The sequence below is a fragment of the Rhinatrema bivittatum genome, chromosome 9, assembly GCF_901001135.1.
Source record: "Rhinatrema bivittatum chromosome 9, aRhiBiv1.1, whole genome shotgun sequence".
NCBI lineage: Eukaryota > Metazoa > Chordata > Amphibia > Gymnophiona > Rhinatrematidae > Rhinatrema > Rhinatrema bivittatum.
The window spans coordinates 4,967,765-4,986,900 of NC_042623.1; the positions used below are offsets into that span (position 1 = coordinate 4,967,765).

Consider the following 19,136-nt stretch of genomic DNA (forward strand, 5'->3'; position numbering starts at 1 on the left):
TACCCATTGAACAAAGAATTCAATACAAGACTCTTTGCACCATACATAAATTAATACATGACGAAAAGGCAGAATGGCTGAACACAGCCCTTCACGTACACGTCCCTAATAGAAACTTGAGATCAGCAAACAAAGCCCTACTAACTATTCCCTCAGTAAAAACAGCCAGACTAACGCAAGTAAGGGATAGGGCCCTATCCCTGGCAGGACCTATAATATGGAACACAATGCCTTTAGAAATCAGAACACAAAGAGACATCAAAGCATTCAAAAATAGTTTAAAAACATGGCTATTTAAGCAAGCATACCACAAAGGGAATGAAGAGTAGAATCCAGGGAATTATATGATGCAGTCCGAAGAACTCCCACTCACACACATCAGCTTACTCAAATGGTGTGTGTGTATATATTTTATCTTACTTTACCTCTATTAGATTGCAAACAACAGAGGACCAGACTTAAGTGTTAATTTATCTTATAGCCGATATACTTAAAGTTGACATGACTTATCACTACCACTAAGTAATATTTAATATGAAACTATGTTACAGTATTTGATGGCACCTGTTAAGTTAATATAATATAATATTATATATATATATATATATATATATATAAAATAATATAATATAATAATATAATATAATTCAACACATTTAAGTTTGAAATTATGTGCCTTATTGTGAACCGTTGTGATGGCAACTAGCTTAACGATGGTATAGAAAAGATTTTAAATAAATAAATAAATAAATAGATGTTCTTAAGTGCACCAGCAACTCATGCTGTAAAAAAAAAAAAAAAAGCTCTTTTTCACCTTATTAATTTGGAAATAATATAACCTTTTGTGTGATTTACAAGCCTGATGATCCTGTTCATTTTCAGACTTAATGCCAATGCTGCTCATACTGTCTTGCCTCCGTAAACCATGAAGGTCTCCTATGACGCTTTACAATTACCAAATGCAGAGATGCTACAATATCATAAGAACATAAGACTTGCCATACTGGGTCAGACCAAAGATTCATCAAGCTCAGCATCCTGTTTCCAAGAGTGGACAGTCCAAGTTACAAGTACCTGGCAGGATCCCAAGGTATAGACAGATTCTAGGTTGCTTATCCCAGGAATAAGAAGTGGATTTCTGCAACTCTACTTTAATAATGGTTACTGGAATTTTCATCCAGGAACTTGTCCAAACCATTTTTAAAGACGCTACACTAACATCTTTCATCACATCCTCTGGCAATGAATTCCAGAGCTGCCATGCTAGATGATTCTGAGTACTGATTGACTAGTCAACTGGGACTACACACCCTTCTCCATTCTCAGAGTCTGCCAGAAAACACTTCTTAAACATTTGTTTACACATAGAAACCATTTACAGTTTTGTGCTAAATTGAAAACTTGATTATTTCAACAGTTATTAAATTAGCAGCATTTGGATGACTTGTAGCTATTTGCCTCAGTAACCACTTTTTTACAAGCAATATCTGAATGAGCAGGAATCGATGGATTAGATTAACTTGGTGCCAAAATATTAGTGATTTGAAAGAAATGTTGGAGTATGCTGTTAAGGGGATTATGATAAGTATGTTTTTATTAGATTATAACGGTATTAATATAAGAATTGTGAACGTACGTGTTGTAGACTGCATGCTTTAAAGTATTATTTTGTGATGAATTGTAAATTATGATTATGTTCTATTAAAAATTGTATTTATGGTAGCTTGAAAAGGCAGAATATTAAATATTATGATTCAATTTAATTGTCCTATTTCTTGGCAGATAAAGGCTTGGCTGAGACTCTGAAGTTATTCTAACCTAGAATAAATTCTAAAATTACAATACCAAGAATAAAAGATAATTAAAATGGGTAATTGAAAAAAGAGAACATTGTTTGAACTCTGCCTCTTGTTATTTTTTTCATTTGTGGAGTATATTACTGTTTGAACCTTAAGGAAGCCCTTCCTTGTTAGTCTCACCCGCCATTATGAACTTGGATGCTGCTGTGCTGATCACTGGCTCTCTAATAGCACCGCACTAGCACATGACAAGCGTGAATTCAGTTCAGAGATGGGGAAGAATGCGTTTAATACAATGGCTATGGCCACAGTTAAAGGGACACTCTTTGTACTGCAAAATTTAAAACATTATAACACACAGAACAGATTAGGACAAAAAAAAAAAAACTGGGTTAAGATAAAGGGAGGAAGCATTAAAGTCAATATGGCGGTTTTGCCTTATTTATCTAAAAAGTCCGGCAACAATTTTAAATCAATTTGAAAAGTGATCATTAATGTATGATATTAGGAAAGAAGTAGCTTTATTTTTATGGCTGATTGTGAAGACATTATCTCACAAGCAACATCGCTTCGTTTTAGGTTTACTTTTGTCAGAACACGGACATCAACAATTCGTATCAGGAACCTCTTGAAAGCAGCGGATCTTTCACCAACAGCTCGGTTTAGACTTTGCTAACATCAGCACTCTGATCAGAAGTCCATCGTCAACTTTAAAACCGACGAAAAGAAAATGAAACCGGGCAGAAACTGTGACAAGACCCATTGATTTTACACTGACTCCTCCCGCTCTGCAAACAGCCATAAGAATCACATAATTCTGTTACTCATTTTTACCTGCTTCCAAACATCATACAATACCCTTTAAACCCGTTTCAAATGTTTACTAAGAAGTTAAATGATGGTCAGCATGACAAAAATGGAGCTTTCCATGGCAACAATCTTAGATTATGTGAACTTCTCAAGCTCATTTTTATCAATTTAGTTCAGCTTTATTTATAGGATTAAACTTTTTTCCCATTGTATTTTCTGTCTCCCATGATCCTTTTCTTTTTTCCAGTTTAGCTGGTGTGCGGCATCCTCTCGGGCTGATTCACTAAAGAGTGCAGAATTGCCATTATTTTCATTTTAATAAACCCAGCAGTAAAATTTCACACATGATTTTTTTCTATGGAAAACTTTGCAAAACCTTTAACTAGAGCTCCTAAAGGTGTAGTTAACTTTTTAGCAAAATCAGATTTGCAGAGGGTTATATACACAAACGTGTATATATCCCTTGACAACAAATGTAAATACAAATATATACCTCCTACAAATGTTGATGTCCTTCCCATTTATCAGAATCTCCCTGCCCCCCCTTTTTTTTAGATAACCCCAATCATGTATCCCACCTAGTTAAATATTACTTGTATAATCCACCCTATTATTTATATGTTATTGTTATTATTATTATAATTACTGTTCCTCTTATAATCATGTGATAATTGTAAAGCCTGTTGCTAAGTTCTGTTCTCTGTAAACCGACGAGATGTTCCCAACGTTCGTCGGTATATAAAAGATATTAAATAAATAAATAAATAAATAAATATGTTCATTGTTAATGAGCTGCTGTGCATAATTTTACATCACAATTGTAAAATTACATGTAAAAACTTACTTTTGAATCAGTTAAATTTTGCATGCTAAAAGGACAAATAGTACAAGTTCTCATTGAACGTGCACTAAAAATAATAATAAATTTTGTATTTCATGCTTCACAACCAAAAAGCTTTCAAAGAATATTGCAATCAATGAAATACCAAATCACTACAGTTCAAACATATCCAAAAAAATAAAAAGTAAAAAGCCATCCAATAACTTCCGCCCCAAACACAGAAATTCCCTCCATTCACAATCCCACCCTCATTATATAACAGCCAGCCCTAACCCATGATAAAACAAAATGCGGCCTTTTCAAATTTAACTAAAAAACTAACAGGCAGCTACAGGTGACTCGTAATATATGAATGCACGTAGGAGAAAGGCAGTATATGATACCAGATTGCTATTCTCTTGCAACTGGATTCCAAAACAGTTTCAAGCACATTCAATATGGCCTGTATTCAGTTCATTTTTACCAACCATAAACCAGTTTCAAACTCATTGCAGAAAACTCTTTTAACAGGCTGCTTGTTATCAGACAGAGCCCTACGGTGAAGAGTTAGACAGGTCGATTATCGCTTTCAGTTTCCAAACACGGAATTATTATGTGTCTTCAGACTGGCTGGAAAAATAGATATTTCTTTCACTTCTGCATGGAAAAAGTTTTACAAACTGGGAATTACTCACACTACAGGGATTTATGTGAACCGTCAAGGGGGATATGATTTCAAACTCTCATGAAGGGGACTACACATAAAAACATCATTAAGAATTATAGGATGTGCGTTTCAAAATTCCAAGCTCTAAATATGTTACTAATAAACAATAATGCCTTTCTGTGATTACTGAATGGAAAATATATTACATAAAGGTTCACAGCCTGATACACTAAACTTCATTCCCACAGACGGGGAATGGGAGCAAAGCCTGAATGTAGGGGGTAAAGTGAGAACCAGAGTAAGGATATAAAGCACTCCAGGCAAATTTTCAATCCTTGCATGCTCTTCTCCCCCACCCCCCGCTGTCCAAAATTTTAATGCTTAAGATTCAACAAACTTGATGACCCCCACACCACCAACCTTCTCAGAGCAATCCTGCAAAAACACAGAATCAAACATAGGAAGGACAATTTCCAAAAGTCACTTATATGGGTAAAAACCAATGTACTCAGCTCAAAGGTCTGTTTGAAACTGCCCACCCTAAAAGCAGATATAAGTGTGCATAGCACAAACAAAAAGTATGCTGGTATGTCCATCCAAGAAGAGAACATGGTGGCTGAAAACAAAAAAGAACACAACTGTTTAACTCTATGTCTGTGGGTATTCACACAAGGATAGAATGCAACATTGGCTTACTATGAACCATAAAAATCAACCACTTAACCCAGTAGTTCATGAACATTTATTTAAAAGTGATTTTGGGAGGGCGAGCAGGAGAGAGCGAGAGAGGAGTCCCGGAACATCCATGCTACAGTTCGGGGGCGAGGAGGATCAGCCCTGACACAGCTGTGTGAGATTCTGACGTCGGACGGAGAATTGGAGGCGGGACCGGAAGTGGCCATATCAGCGGCCGGCTTGCCGCTGAAGCCGCACGCACTCAAGGGGCGCGCGGAGACAACGGGCTTTGCCAGGCTTCGCCGGATTCGTCCAGTTCGACAACAGAACCAAGTAAGACCCTCTCTCTCTTTTTAGCTCTCCTTCTCGGGGTAATCAGTTTTATATATATCGGATCCAGCTGAGCTGAGACGAAGTTTGTCCTTATTTCCTGCATATGAGGTTCGGGCAATATGCCTCTTAAATGGAAAGGGAGAGTTAGAATATTTCCCTCCCTTCCTTTACCATCTCCCATACAGCAGGAAATTACAAACTTTATGATCACTCCTACACCTTTAAGAGTGGGAGCTGAGGAATCTGGTGTGCCAGGAGATCAGGGAGGATCTCCTGTACCCGCAGAGGAGGCATCCTTAAGCCCTAATATCAGGCTTGCACCAACACAGAGAATGAAGGAAGGATTACCTGAAAATGCTTTAAATGAGACTGAAGTCCTAGAGCTTATAGCGGGAAATCATCAATCCCGCGAAAAAAGCTCTGAAAATCAAGTCAACCTAGTTACCTCCGTGAACTTAAATGGAGGTGCAAAGGAAATGACTCAAGCAGCCACCTTACAGGTGGAAAAAGATCTTTCGCTAAGAGTAAAGCCAACGGATATCCCTACCCGACCTGCGTTGGTGACTATGGACACTTTGTGGGATATGATGGCAGGCATGGCTGTGAATATTAAAAATCTCAAACGAAAAGTAGACATGTGAGAAGAATCAACATGATTTTCTAGTAACACAAACAGATTAAAGAAACCAATGAAAAGATTAAAAATCTTGAAGTACAGGAAAAAAAAATCTGGAATTTAAAGCTGCGATTGTTAAAGATAAAGAAGCAATGTCCAGATGAATAGAAATGTTAGAAAATAATTCCAAGCGTTTCAACTTGAGATTCCTAAACTTCCCCAGGATTGTGGGGGGAGGATCCACTTATTACCTTAAAAAAATTCTTAGTTGAAAAGCTTGGATTTGCTATGGAACAATCACCAACGGTTAATAATTATTTTCTTCCCCAATCTAAAAATGCTGAAAGATCTGAAATGTTTCAGGGAAATCTTTCCAATTTTTTTGGAAGATTCTACCGCGAACATTATAGCTTGGGGAACAATATTAGCAACTTTTTATTCCTTAACAGATATACATTTAATTATGAAAAAATATTTCAACAGATATCCGGTAAATTACTTAGATAAACATGTTAAAATTTTTCCAGATTTGGCTATCTCCACTCAGTTAAGGAGGAAAAGCCTTCTTGGCATACCGCCAAGAAGTCTTATCATTGGGCTTCACATTTGTACTCAGATTTCCATGCAAATGTATGATAAAAAGACAAGATGATATGTATTTATTTTTTGTTCCTGAACAGTTAAAAAGTTTCCTTGTACAGATGAAATTGCCCACATCATCCCCAGTGCCCAATTAGACAATATGTTAGTGTAGATGTAGCTGGAGTTCATCCTCGTTTTATTTTTCTTTTTTCCTGAATATTCTCCCAATATGATATAAAACAAAACCCCTCCAATTTGATTGATATGTAATGGGATGGGTAAAATGACTGGGTAAGAACTGAATGGGTGTATTAGATAATTATGTTTCATACCTTACCATGTTTTTTTCTGCTTACAAATAATATGTTTATTGTATTATTTGAAAACTTATGAAGAATTAAAAAATTAAAATAAATAAAAGTGATTTTGTTTTTGAATGTAAATCAAAGCACAGGGTGAATATTTATCTAACAGTATCAATTTTTTGGCAGAGGAAAAAATCCCAACATTTACCAGTGCTTCAGTGGTGCCTTCATCAGGGGAATATACAAGTCAATCTTCTTCTGATGAAAAGGCTTGGCACTTGCTAGGATGTAGATTCTAAGATGTTACAGGGAGACTGGAGAGCTGTGGTTATAAATCATACCATTGTGTTCTAGTGACATCAGCTAGATTTTTAAATGGAGTCAGTTCCTCATGCTGGTTGCACTCTGTATGCCTATGAAGCTAGTGCGCCCTGTTACATCATAGCGACCAATAGGGATGTGCAGCAGGGACGGATACGTTCGATTCGGTATTCGTCAGGACCCAAATCCATTACACCCGTTTTCGGGGGACCCCGATTCATCCATTAGTTACGTATGGTATTCGTTTCCCATTAAAGTTAAAAAAAAAAACACCCCATCCCAACCCTTTAAATTTAAATAGCTACAACCCCCCACCCTCCTGACCCCCCCAAGACTTGCCAAAAGTCTCTGGTGGTCCAGTGAGGGTCCTGGAGCGATCTCTTGCACTCGGGCCATCAGCTGCCGGTATTCAAAATGGTGCCGATAGCCTTTGCCCTTACTATGTCACAGGGGCTACCGGTGCCATTGGTCGGCCCCTGTCACATGGTAGGAGCACAAGATAGCGCCGGCCGTCCATTGCTCCTACCATGTGACAGGGGCTGACCAATGGCACCAGTAGCCTCTGTGACATAGTGATATAAAATTGGACGCATGTGCGCGCAAGTGGTGGATTTTATAACATGCACACGTCAGTGTATGCATGTCAGAAAATCAGCTCGTCCATATGCGCACTCCGGGAACTGCGCATATGGACACCCATGCGTAGGTCTTAAAATTTACCTTCTAGTGAGTATATTTTACATGTGAAAGTAAAGTAGGATTTACATGCATAAGTCCTAATTTACATACATAGGGGCGGATTTTAAAAGGAGCGCGAATAGCCTACTTTTGTTTGCGCTCCAGGCGCAAACAAAAGTACGCTGGATTTTAGTAGATACGCGCGGAGCCGCGCGTATCTGCTAAAAACCTGGATCGGCGCGCGCAAGGCTATGGATTTTGTATAGCCGGCGCGCGCCGAGCCGCGCAGCCTACCCCCATTCCCACCAAGGCCGCTCCGAAATCGGAGCGGCCTCGGAGGGATCTTTCCTTTGCCCTCCCCTCACCTTCTCCTCCCTTCCCCTACCTAACCCACCCGCCCGGCCCTGTCTAAACCCCCCCCTTACCTTTGTCGGGGGATTTACGCCTCCCAGAGGGAGGCGTAAATCCCCGCGCGCCAGGCCGCGACCTGGGGGCGGGTACGGAGGGCGCGGCCACGCCCCCGGACCGCCCCGGGCCGTAGCCACGCCCCCGTACCCGCCCCCAAAACACTGCCGACAAGCCCCCCAAAACGCCGTGACGACCGGGCCCGCCCCCGACACGCCCCCGACACGCCCCCCCTCGGAGAACCCAGGGACTTACGCGAGTCCCGGGGCTCTGCGCGCGCCGGTAGGCCTATGTAAAATAGGCTTCCCGGCGCGCAGGGCCCTGCTCGCCTAAATCCGCCCAAAACCGGGCTCTGAAAATCCGCCCCATAATATGGTGTTTTTTATAAAAACTGTGGGTCAATGAAATTACCAGTTTTACCAATTAGTCCACCAGTTCACCCAGTCGTTTTCCAGGTCATCGAGATCTGGTTCTGCAGCCTGGACTCCCCCTAGTTCACCCAGAACTCCCACTCAGTCAATATTACACCATAAATACATTTAATATCATTTATATCAGATCATTGACAGGTGTAAAAATACATGGACAATGTACATAAGTGCCTTTTAAAATAGTATCTTACATACCTAACGTCTGGCCTTGCCCATGAATAAGCCAGACCACTTTTTTCTTTACACACTTATGTGGCATAAAACTGAACATAGACATGTGTTTTGGAATTTTATACAATACAGAATACCCTAGTAGCAGCTATTTATGCATTAATGGGTACATTTTAAAAGCCGCACGCGGGCATCCATGTATGCGCGGTTCCTGGAGCGCACACATGGACGCACCGCACGTCACTGCATGCATGTTATAAAATCTGACTCCTGCTCACACATGCGCGCCCCATCTTATATCAGCATGCACACGTGCAGGCGGGCGCTGACTCGTGTGCGCACGCCGATGCGACTAGGCTGTTCCACGGTTCCCGGAGCCGACTGGGAGGTAACATCCCAAACCCACTAACTAACCTGCCTCCCTTTTCCCCTCTCCGTCCTGACCCCTTAAACCTCACTAACTAACCTAATTTATTTTATTGTTCATCTTACCTTCTCACCCGAGCAGCCGGCTGCCGGCGCGCGTTTCACAGTGACAGCACCAAACCCCGCCCCCAGCCCTCCCACGTCCCACAGCCAGCTCTTCCGCATGTACTGTGAGATATGCGCGTGGCCGCAGGCTCCTAAAATCCCCGCGGCACGCGTGTGGCCCAGCCACGTGTGTATCTTGTGGTTTTCCCATGCGCTGGTGATTTAAAGCCAGGCCTTAAGAGGTGAATTTTAAAAGAGAAGAGTGTCAAAATTGGGAGACGGGTGTGTATCTAGCACATGCACGTGTCCAAAGGATTTCATAAAGTGGGGAGACGTGTGTGCATGTGACAATTCATGCACATCTCACATTGGAGAGAAACGGGGAAGTGTGGGCAGGGCATGGACATTCTGTATGTATGTATGTGTGTGTATGTATGTATATGTGTGTGTACGCATGTGTGTGTATATGTGTGTATGTGTATATGTGTGTGTATATATATGTGTGTGTGTATGTGTGTGTATATGTGTGTATGTGTGTGTATATATGTGTGTGTGTACGCATGTGTGTGTGTATATGTGTGTATGTGTGCGTGTGTATGTGTGTGTGTATGTGTGTGTGTGTATGTGTGCGTGTATGTATGTGTGTGTGCGTGTGTGTCTGTATGTGTGTCTGTGTATGTGTGTATATATATGTATGTGCGTATGTGTGTGTATATATATGTATGTGTGTATGTGTGTATAAATATGTATGTGTGTATATGCATGTGTCTGCATGTGTGTGTATGCATGTGTGTGCATGTGTGTGTATGCATGTGTGTGTATGCATGTGTGTGTATGCATGTGTGTATGCATGTGTGTATGCATGTGTGTGTATGTATGTATGTGTGTGTATATGTGTGTATGTATGTGTGTGTGTGTATGTGTGTATATATATATATATATGTGTGTGTATATATGTATGTGTGTATATACATGTATGTGTGTGTATGTGTGTGTATACATGTATGTGTGTATGTGTATACATGTATGTGTGTGTATGTGTGTATATATATGTATGTGTGTGTATATATATGTGTGTGTATGCATGTGTATGCATGTATGTATGCATGTGTGTATGCATGTGTGTGTATGTGTGTGTGCATATGTATGTATGTATGTATGTGTGTGTGTATATGTGTGTGTGTATGTATGTACCTGGGTGCACAGCCTGCTGCAGTGCTGTGTAACTTCTGCTATGTAGAAGGTATAAGTTTAGAAACATAAATACAAGCATCCCCGAGGGGTTTAAGGGATCTGGAGTAACTGGGGGGAGGGCTGGCCAAACAACCAGGGGGTTTTGGAGGACGTTGCCCTAGACTTGGTGAACTGGTAGACGAACTGATGAAACGGGTTTTGGCGTGGACGTGCGTCCGTTGTAAAATTCCCTGACTTGCGAGGCTCAAACCTGAATCTTAAGTTTCTGTGTGCAAAGTTAGGCACATACACATGTGTGGCGAGGCGATTTTCTAACATACGTGTGTATGTGCGCATATATTATAAAACTGCTGCATCTCTGGGCGCCTGCCAGTGCTTGAAAGCTGCCGTTATATAAGCTAATTTTTACACAGGTAACGTATTGAAAATTCACCTTATAGGCTCAGCTTTTTGAGGCTATGACTTAAAGTAATTGAATTCTAAGATTGCTGAAATGCCTTTACCATTATTTGGAAAGGAGAGCTAAAAATCTGAATTCATAATTAGCGATCCACCTCTTATTGGGAGCACAGAAGGAGCTAGAGTATTCAGAGACTACAAATTAGCCGAATACCTCACTTTGGTCAAATGCAGAACACAAAAAATCCTCAATCCAATGCAGAATAAGTGACCACAAATTATACTTAGAAATATTCAGACAAAAAATAATGAACTCTTGTCCACGCCAGATTCCCACCGTATCCTCGTGTTTCCTGCAAACAGTGCATGCCATTCCCGACTAACGGACACTATGAAATGGAATTTGGACAAGAAGCTCTCCCCAGCAACATGAAATGACCTCCCTCCTGCCTAATGGAAGGGGACTTGGGGAAAGCACCAGAATGGGGCATGAAATCCCCACTCCCTTTCAGCAAAGCATTTTAATTTCTAGTCGGCGTATAATTACAAAAGGGATTAAACTGGGGTTCCTCTCAAGTCAACGGCAAAAAACCAACAATCCAGCGCTTAACCGTTCATTCTGCAGTGGATTTAATGTTGCGCGATAAATGGTTAAGCGCTTGAAGGATTACTCGAACGGCATTGATCGTGTCCCATCTCCAGTCCCCTGACTCAAGGTCACGAAACACGGCCAGCGTCGGGGCATTCTTCATTACCAAGATGGGCGCTTACCGGTCATCTCACGATAAACTGAAACTGTATTTGCAATGAGTAAAAGAGAAAAAGTATTGTGGGACAAGCTATGATTAATGAGATGGCAAAGAAGGCATTTCCAGTGCCAGAATGAGAGTGGCTAAATCATTTAATCCCTTTAACATGAGGGCTGTGTGCGAAGCTCTTCTGTGTTAACTTAAGACTTAACCAGCCGTGTTCACAAGAATAAAGCCAGTAACCGGCACTGAATGGCCTGTGGTCGATTCTCCTTCCCTGTGATTTCACAGATGGCCCTGTAGGGCCCAGCTCACCTGATTAAAGAAACGTTGCAGGGTTTGCAGGTCAGCCCGTCCTTCCTCCTACACCCACCCAATACCTTGCTGCAACCCACCCCTAACCCCCAAACGATGCCCCGAATCTCTCAATCCCCAGCCAGGAGCAAGGTATTCCCTTCCCCGCTGCGGGAGCTTGCAGGATTGCTGTCTGACCTCCCTTTGCCACTGGTGTGGCTGTCGGGGCAATGCTGGAAGAGTCAGTAACAGATAGGAGACCGCTTCACGCCTGGCTGGGGTTTCAGAGATCCCGGTGTGGGGAAGGTGGGAGGGGGGCAGTAAGAGGACAGATAAACATTATAAAAACAGGGAAGGAAGGGGGCCAATCCATAGAGCCCCACAATATTTTTAATGTACTTTCAGAGGGGGGCAGGGTGGGCCGCTTGGCCCAGCAGGGTCATGCGTGAAATATTGGGAGGAGGGGGAGAAGTCGACCTCTGTGTCTGCCCACAACTTTTTTTTTTACCAGATGAAACCCTTAGGGGCGGATTTTAAATGCCCTGCGCGCGTAAATCCAGCCGGATTTAAGCACGCAGGGCCCTCGTGCGCCGGCACGCCTATTTTGCATAGGCCTCCGGCGCGCGCAGAGCCACAGGACGTGTGTAAGTCCCGGGGCTTCGTAAAAGGAGCGGGGGAGGGGGCGTGTCGGGGGCGTTCCCGAAATGACGCGGCGTTTCGGGGGCGGGCCCGGGGGCATGGCGCCGGCATGGGGGCGTGGTCGAGGCCTCCGGAGCAGCCCCCGGGTCGGGTGATGGCGCACCAGCAGCCCGCTGGCGCACGCAGATTTACGTCTGCTTTCAGCAGGCATAAATCTGCCAACAAAGGTAGGGGGGGGTGGGTTAGGTAGGGGAAGGGAGGGGAAGGTGGGGGGAGGGCGAAGGAAAGTTCCCTCCGAGGCCGCTCCGAAATCGGAGCGGCCTCGGAGGGAACAGGCAGCGCACGCCAACCCCGGATTTTATAGGCTACGCGCATATCTTATAAAATCCAGCGCACCAGGCGCGAACAAAAGTATGAAATCGTGCAAATTTATAAAATCTACCCCTTAGTGAAGGTTTTAATCCCAAGAGCAAACAAACATTAATACTTTTTGGGACTCTTCTGGCTAGCGATTAACTCCTGTGCTCAAACTGTTTATCCCAGGGGGGACTCTTTCTATGGGAGGAGGAAGCTCTGGTTTATGGTCCAGACCATGGGGTCTTACTCTCCCTATGTTTACAGTCCTGCCATGGGGTGAGGACGAGGCTCGGGATGTTAAATTAATGATGACTGATTTCTTAATAATTAAATAGAAGTCCATTTCTCCATAAATAGTGAAGTTACATCTGACTGTTGATACATGAATCGTTTTCTCTGTAGGTAGGTGTCCTTCCCATGCTGATTTTACTTGCGCAAAGCTCACCCAGCGGCTAACCAGGAAGTCTGTGGGAGGGGTCACCTAACTTTAATCCTTCTCCTTTAGGGACATCCGGCCCCTCTTGCTTCCATGAGGCAGATCTGGTTTGGGTCTCCCGAACTTGTTCTTTCATCCTCAGTGATAAGAACATAAGAACATAAGAGATTGCCATGCTGGGTCAGACCAAGGGTCCATCAAGCCCAGCATCCTGTTTCCAACAGTGGCCAATTCAAGTCACAAGAACCTGGCAATTATCCTTGCACTTGTCCACATTCAATTTCATCTGTCATTTAGATGCCCAATCTTCCAGTCTTGCAAGATCCTCCCTGCAAATTTGTGATTTAACTACTCTGAATACTTTTGTATCATCTGCAAATTTGATTATCTCACTCGTCGTATTCCTTTCCAGATCATTTATAAATATATTGAAAAGCACCGGTCCAAGTACAGATCCCTGAGCTACTCCACTGTTTCCCCTTTTCCACTGACAAAATTGTCCATTCAATCCTACTCTCTGTTTCCTGTCTTTTAACCAGCTTGTAATTCAAGAAAGGACGTTGCCTCCTATCCTATGACTTTTTAGTTTCCTTAGAAGCCTCTCATGAGGGATTTTGTCAAATGTCTTCTGAAAATCCAAATACACCACATCTACCAGTTCGCCTTTATCCACATGTTTATTAACCCCTTCAAACAAATGAAACAGATTTGTGAGGCAAGACTTGCCTTGAGTAAATCCATGCTGACTGTGTTCTATTAATCCATGTCTTTGTATATGCTCTGTGATTTTGATTTTTAGAATAGTTTCACTATTTTTCCCAGAACTGAAATCAGGCTCACTGGTCTATAGATTCCCAGATCACCACTGGAGCCCTTTTAAATATTGGGGTTACATTGGCCACCCTCCAGTCTTCAGGTACAATGAATGATTTTAATGATAGGTTTTACATTTTAATTAATAGATCAGAAATTTCATTTTTGAGTTCCTTCAGTACCTAGGATGCATTCCATCCGGTCCAGGTGATTTGCTACTCTTTAGTTTGTCAATCTGGCCTACTACATCTTCCAGGTTCACGGTGATTTCGTTCAGTTCGTCTGACTCATCACCCTTGAAAACCATCTCTGGAACCGGTATCTCCCCAACATCCTCATTAGTAAACACAGAAGCAAAGAATTCATTTAGTCTTTCTGCAAATGCCTTATCTTCCTTAAGTACTCCCTTAACCCCTCTATCATCTAATGGTCCAACCGACTCCGTAGCGCCTCCTTTTGGACTGGAGCGGCGGCTGTCTGCGGGTTTGACAGTCGACGTTCAATTTTTCCGGTGTCAGTTCTCGAGCCTGCTGACAGCCATGGGTTCGGAAACCGGATGCCGGCAAAATTGAGAGTCCGGTTTTCAACCTGCGAGCCGCAGGCAGACTTCAATTTTTTTTTTTTTTTTTTTTACTTTTGGTAACTTTCAGGACCTCTGATTTAATATCGCCATGATATTAAGTCAGAGGGGCACAGAAAAGCAGTTTTTACTGCTTTTCTGTGCCCCTCTGACTTAATATCAGTTTTTACTGCTTTTCTGTATTGGCCCGTTAGAAAGAAGTCATCCCTGTTATTTTAGTATGTTTCAAGGAGCTGTAGCTGTTTTTCCATGGGAGCAGTGGGGATGCTAACGCGGGTCCCCGATGGTCCCACAGGAAAATTAAAGGTGCTGAGGCCCAAAACTAATAATCCCCCTTATATCACCTTTAAAAAAAGACTAAAGACCTGGTTGTTCAACCAAGCATTCTCTTAATTTCAAACTTAATACCTAAGCTTTGATCTCCAGGAAGTCCACTACTTTGTATATACTTACCCTTAAGTTATTATTTTTATTTTCTCCAAGTTCTATTTATCCTGTTCATTGTAAGACAATATTCTATATACTGTCAATCTATTTTTGTAATGTAGTTTTTATTTATTGCTTTAATTCCTCCACCTCCTGCTCTTTGTATACTCCTCCTTGTTCGCCCTCCCTGTTCATTGTAATTTCTACCTTTAAAGTTACATTGTAAACCGGTATGATGTATGCATACTAATACCGGTATATAAAAGTTTTTAAATAAATAAATAAATAAATAAATGTAAACCGAAGTGATTATTAACTTTGTTACCAGAACTTCGGTATATAAAACTGTTAAATAAATAAATAAATAAGGCCACATATCATACCAGGGGTCAATGGCGACACCAAGCCATTTCCCCTCCCCCTGCTGCCTTCTGAGATGGTGCTGGCCCCAAGAAATTAAAAATAAAAAGAATGTTGGCAATCACATGGTCACAGACTGCTCCCCCCCCCCCCCACCCCTTCCCCAGCCCGCATCCAAAGAAATGCATGCCCCTGGGGAATGACTCCGGTGGCCTGGGGGATGCAAACCCTTACTCCCAAGCCCTAACCCCCCTGTACCTCTAAAATCAATCTTCGGTACTGGGTGGAGGGCCTGCGGTGCCTCCTTGCCCCGGGGGCCCAATCAATGACATTTTTCAAAATGGCGCTGGCAACAAGGGAAGACCATGTGGCCTGGGACCAGCCCCTGACCCTAGGGAAATTAATTTATTTGGATGGGGGAGGGAGGGCTAAAGCCTAACAGGTACTTTTAATGAATAAGGGGGAGCACATTGCTCTTTTTTTATATCTCATGGGGCCAGTACGACCTTGGAGCGCAGAAGCGGAGGGTCACCTTTGACCCCTGGTGTGGTTTTGTATTCATTTGGAGAGGCTATTTTTTGGGCCTCAAGCCAAAGTGGGCCACCATCATGCCGGAAAGCCCGGTAGTGCGCTGTGACTTTTGGTCATGTGTTTGTGCCACGATAAGAAATCGCGCAACGGTACAGCCACAATAGTTTGTCAGAGAGTGGCCAGATATCACCAGGAAGTCCCCGCAATATTTGGCGCCTCCTGTGATAAACTATCGTGGCTTAGTAAATCTCCCTATTAGTGGGATACAGAATTGGCTAAGATAGCGGGACAAGTTAGGGCCACCCTGGAATGTTCCCCGGAACACCTCTTTCCATCCCAGCTAGGTTTAACCAGATAAGTGCCCCAAGTTTAACCTTATAACTTGTGAGTTGCATAGCTGTACAACTTTGAATACTGACCCCATGAATAATCACCGTCATTTAAAGCCTATTCATGGGCAAATAGTCAGATTGTGAATAGTTTATAGAATTTATTGCTAGGGATTTGCTTTTGTTTGAAATTAAATTTCCTATTTCATTTCATTTTCAAACTGGCTGACCCATCCCCATGCCCATCCCCCACCTCCTCTGTCTAAATGACCCCTGTGGTGTTGCAGCAATCTCCCCCAGCCCCCTCGCCCCTGCCATGTGTAGGGACCTTGGTTTTCAGTTTTTATTGTATTTTGCCTGGGAATATCAACGTTAGAATAAAAAAAAGAAATCTGTGGAAAACGACTTTTCTCCTGTGTCTGTTTTGTTATAAATTCCCAGGCAAAGTAACCTGGAAGCTGGAGACCAAGGTCTTACCCCAGCCATGAGGGTAAGTCTCCTGCCACCCCTGCCCCAGCTGTGCCGAAGGAGTGGCTGGGGGTGGATCACTCAGGGGGAGGAAGATGCTGGGGGGGTGAGAGGTTCACTACAGTCTCTGCTGGCTTCTTTTTCAAACTTTGATGGCTGGGGAGGGTTGGGGGGGGAGGGGCCTGCACCTAACAATTTTTTTCATTTAATTTAAAATTTAGTTTCTTCCTTTTTTGTTTATTTAACTTCAAATAAAAAAAACAAAATGAAAATATTCTCTGTGCACGTCTCTGTTTATTGCCTCCAGGATGGGAAAGAAAGGTCACCTTTGCTCAGGATTACACTCAGTCAACTTCCATTTATTCATATTTATAGGGTAAAATCTAATCCAAACGGCTTACGTCCAAAACAGAACGATAAAAATAAACCAGCGAGACCATACCTGATCCTGAGACAGCCAACCGCCAGCCCCCAGACTGAGCCAAGCCTCGATGCCCATGCCCTCCCCATCACCCCAGCTCCCACATTGCAATTCACCGGGAACTGTTAGTGTTTCTCATATCTACTGAACTGCTCACTTCTGTCAGAGAGGATAAAACGGCCAAGCCTCGATGCCCATGCCCTCCCCATCACCCCAGCTCCCACACTGCAATTCACTGGGAACTGTTAGTGTTTCTCATATCTACTGAACTGCTCACTTCTGTCAGAGAGGATAAAACGGCCAAGCCTCGATGCCCATGCCTTCCCCATCACCCCAGCTCCCACATTGCAATTCACTGGGAACTGTTAGTGTTTCTCATATCTACTGAACTGCTCACTTCTGTCAGAGAGGATAAAACGGCCAAGCCTCGATGCCCATCCCCTCCCCATCACCCCAACTACCACATTGCAATTCACCGGGAACTGTTAGTGTTTCTCATATCTACTGAACTGCTCACTTCTGTCAGAGAGGATAAAACGGCCAAGCCTCGATGCCCATCCCCTCCCCATCACCCCAACTACCACACTGCAATTCACTGGGAACTGTTAGTGTTTCTCATATCTACTGAACTGCTCACTTCTGTCAGAGAGGATAAAACGGCCAAGCCTCGATGCCCATGCCCTCCCCATCACCCCAACTACCACACTGCAATTCACTGGGAACTGTTAGTGTTTCTCATATCTACTGAACTGCTCACTTCTGTCAGAGAGGATAAAACGGCCAAGCCTCGATGCCCATGCCCTCCACATCACCCCAGCTCCCACATTGCAATTCCCTGGGAACTGTTAGTGTTTCTCATATCTACTGAACTGCTCACTTCTGTCAGAGAGGATAAAATGGCCAAGCCTCGATGCCCATGCCCTCCCCATCACCCCAACTACCACACTGCAATTCACTGGGAACTGTTAGTGTTTCTCATATCTACTGAACTGCTCACTTCTGTCAGAGAGGATAAAATGGCCAAGCCTCGATGCCCATGCCCTCCCCATCACCCCAGCTCCCACACTGCAATTCACTGGGAACTGTTAGTGTTTCTCATATCTACTGAACTGCTCACTTCTGTCAGAGAGGATAAAACGGCCAAGCCTCGACGCCCATGCCTTCCCCATCACCCCAACTACCACATTGCAATTCACTGGGAACTGTTAGTGTTTCTCATATCTACTGAACTGCTCACTTCTGTCAGAGAGGATAAAACGGCCAAGCCTCGATGCCCATGCCCTCCCCATCACCCCAGCTCCCACACTGCAATTCACTGGGAACTGTTAGTGTTTCTCATATCTACTGAACTGCTCACTTCTGTCAGAGAGGATAAAACGGCCAAGCCTCGATGCCCATGCCCTCCCCATCACCCCAGCTCCCACACTGCAATTCACCGGGAACTGTTAGTGTTTCTCATATCTACTGAACTGCTCACTTCTGTCAGAGAGGATAAAACGGCCAAGCCTCGATGCCCATCCCCTCCCCATCACCCCAGCTCCCACATTGCAATTCACCGGGAACTGTTAGTGTTTCTCATATCTACTGAACTGCTCACTTCTGTCAGAGAGGATAAAACGGCCAAGCCTCGATGCCCATGCCCTCCCCATCGCCCCAGCTCCCACATTGCAATTCCCTGGGAACTGTTAGTGTTTCTCATATCTACTGAACTGCTCACTTCTGTCAGAGAGGATAAAACGGCCAAGCCTCGACGCCCATCCCCTCCCCATCACCCCAGCTCCCACATTGCAATTCACTGGGAACTGTTAGTGTTTCTCATATCTACTGAACTGCTCACTTCTGTCAGAGAGGATAAAACGGCCAAGCCTCGATGCCCATGCCCTCCCCATCACCCCAGCTCCCACATTGCAATTCACTGGGAACTGTTAGTGTTTCTCATATCTACTGAACTGCTCACTTCTGTCAGAGAGGATAAAACGGCCAAGCCTCGATGCCCATGCCTTCCCCATCACCCCAGGCTCCCACACTGCAATTCACTGGGAACTGTTAGTGTTTC

The 19,136-nt window shown here is 43.4% G+C and overlaps 1 protein-coding gene across 3 annotated transcripts in view; it reads right to left on the bottom strand.

The window, feature by feature from the left end:
* Positions 1-19,136, bottom strand: part of SEMA3A (semaphorin 3A) — a 461,793-nt gene that overhangs the window by 125,532 nt on the left and 317,125 nt on the right. The gene's annotated exons all lie outside the window — the stretch shown is intronic.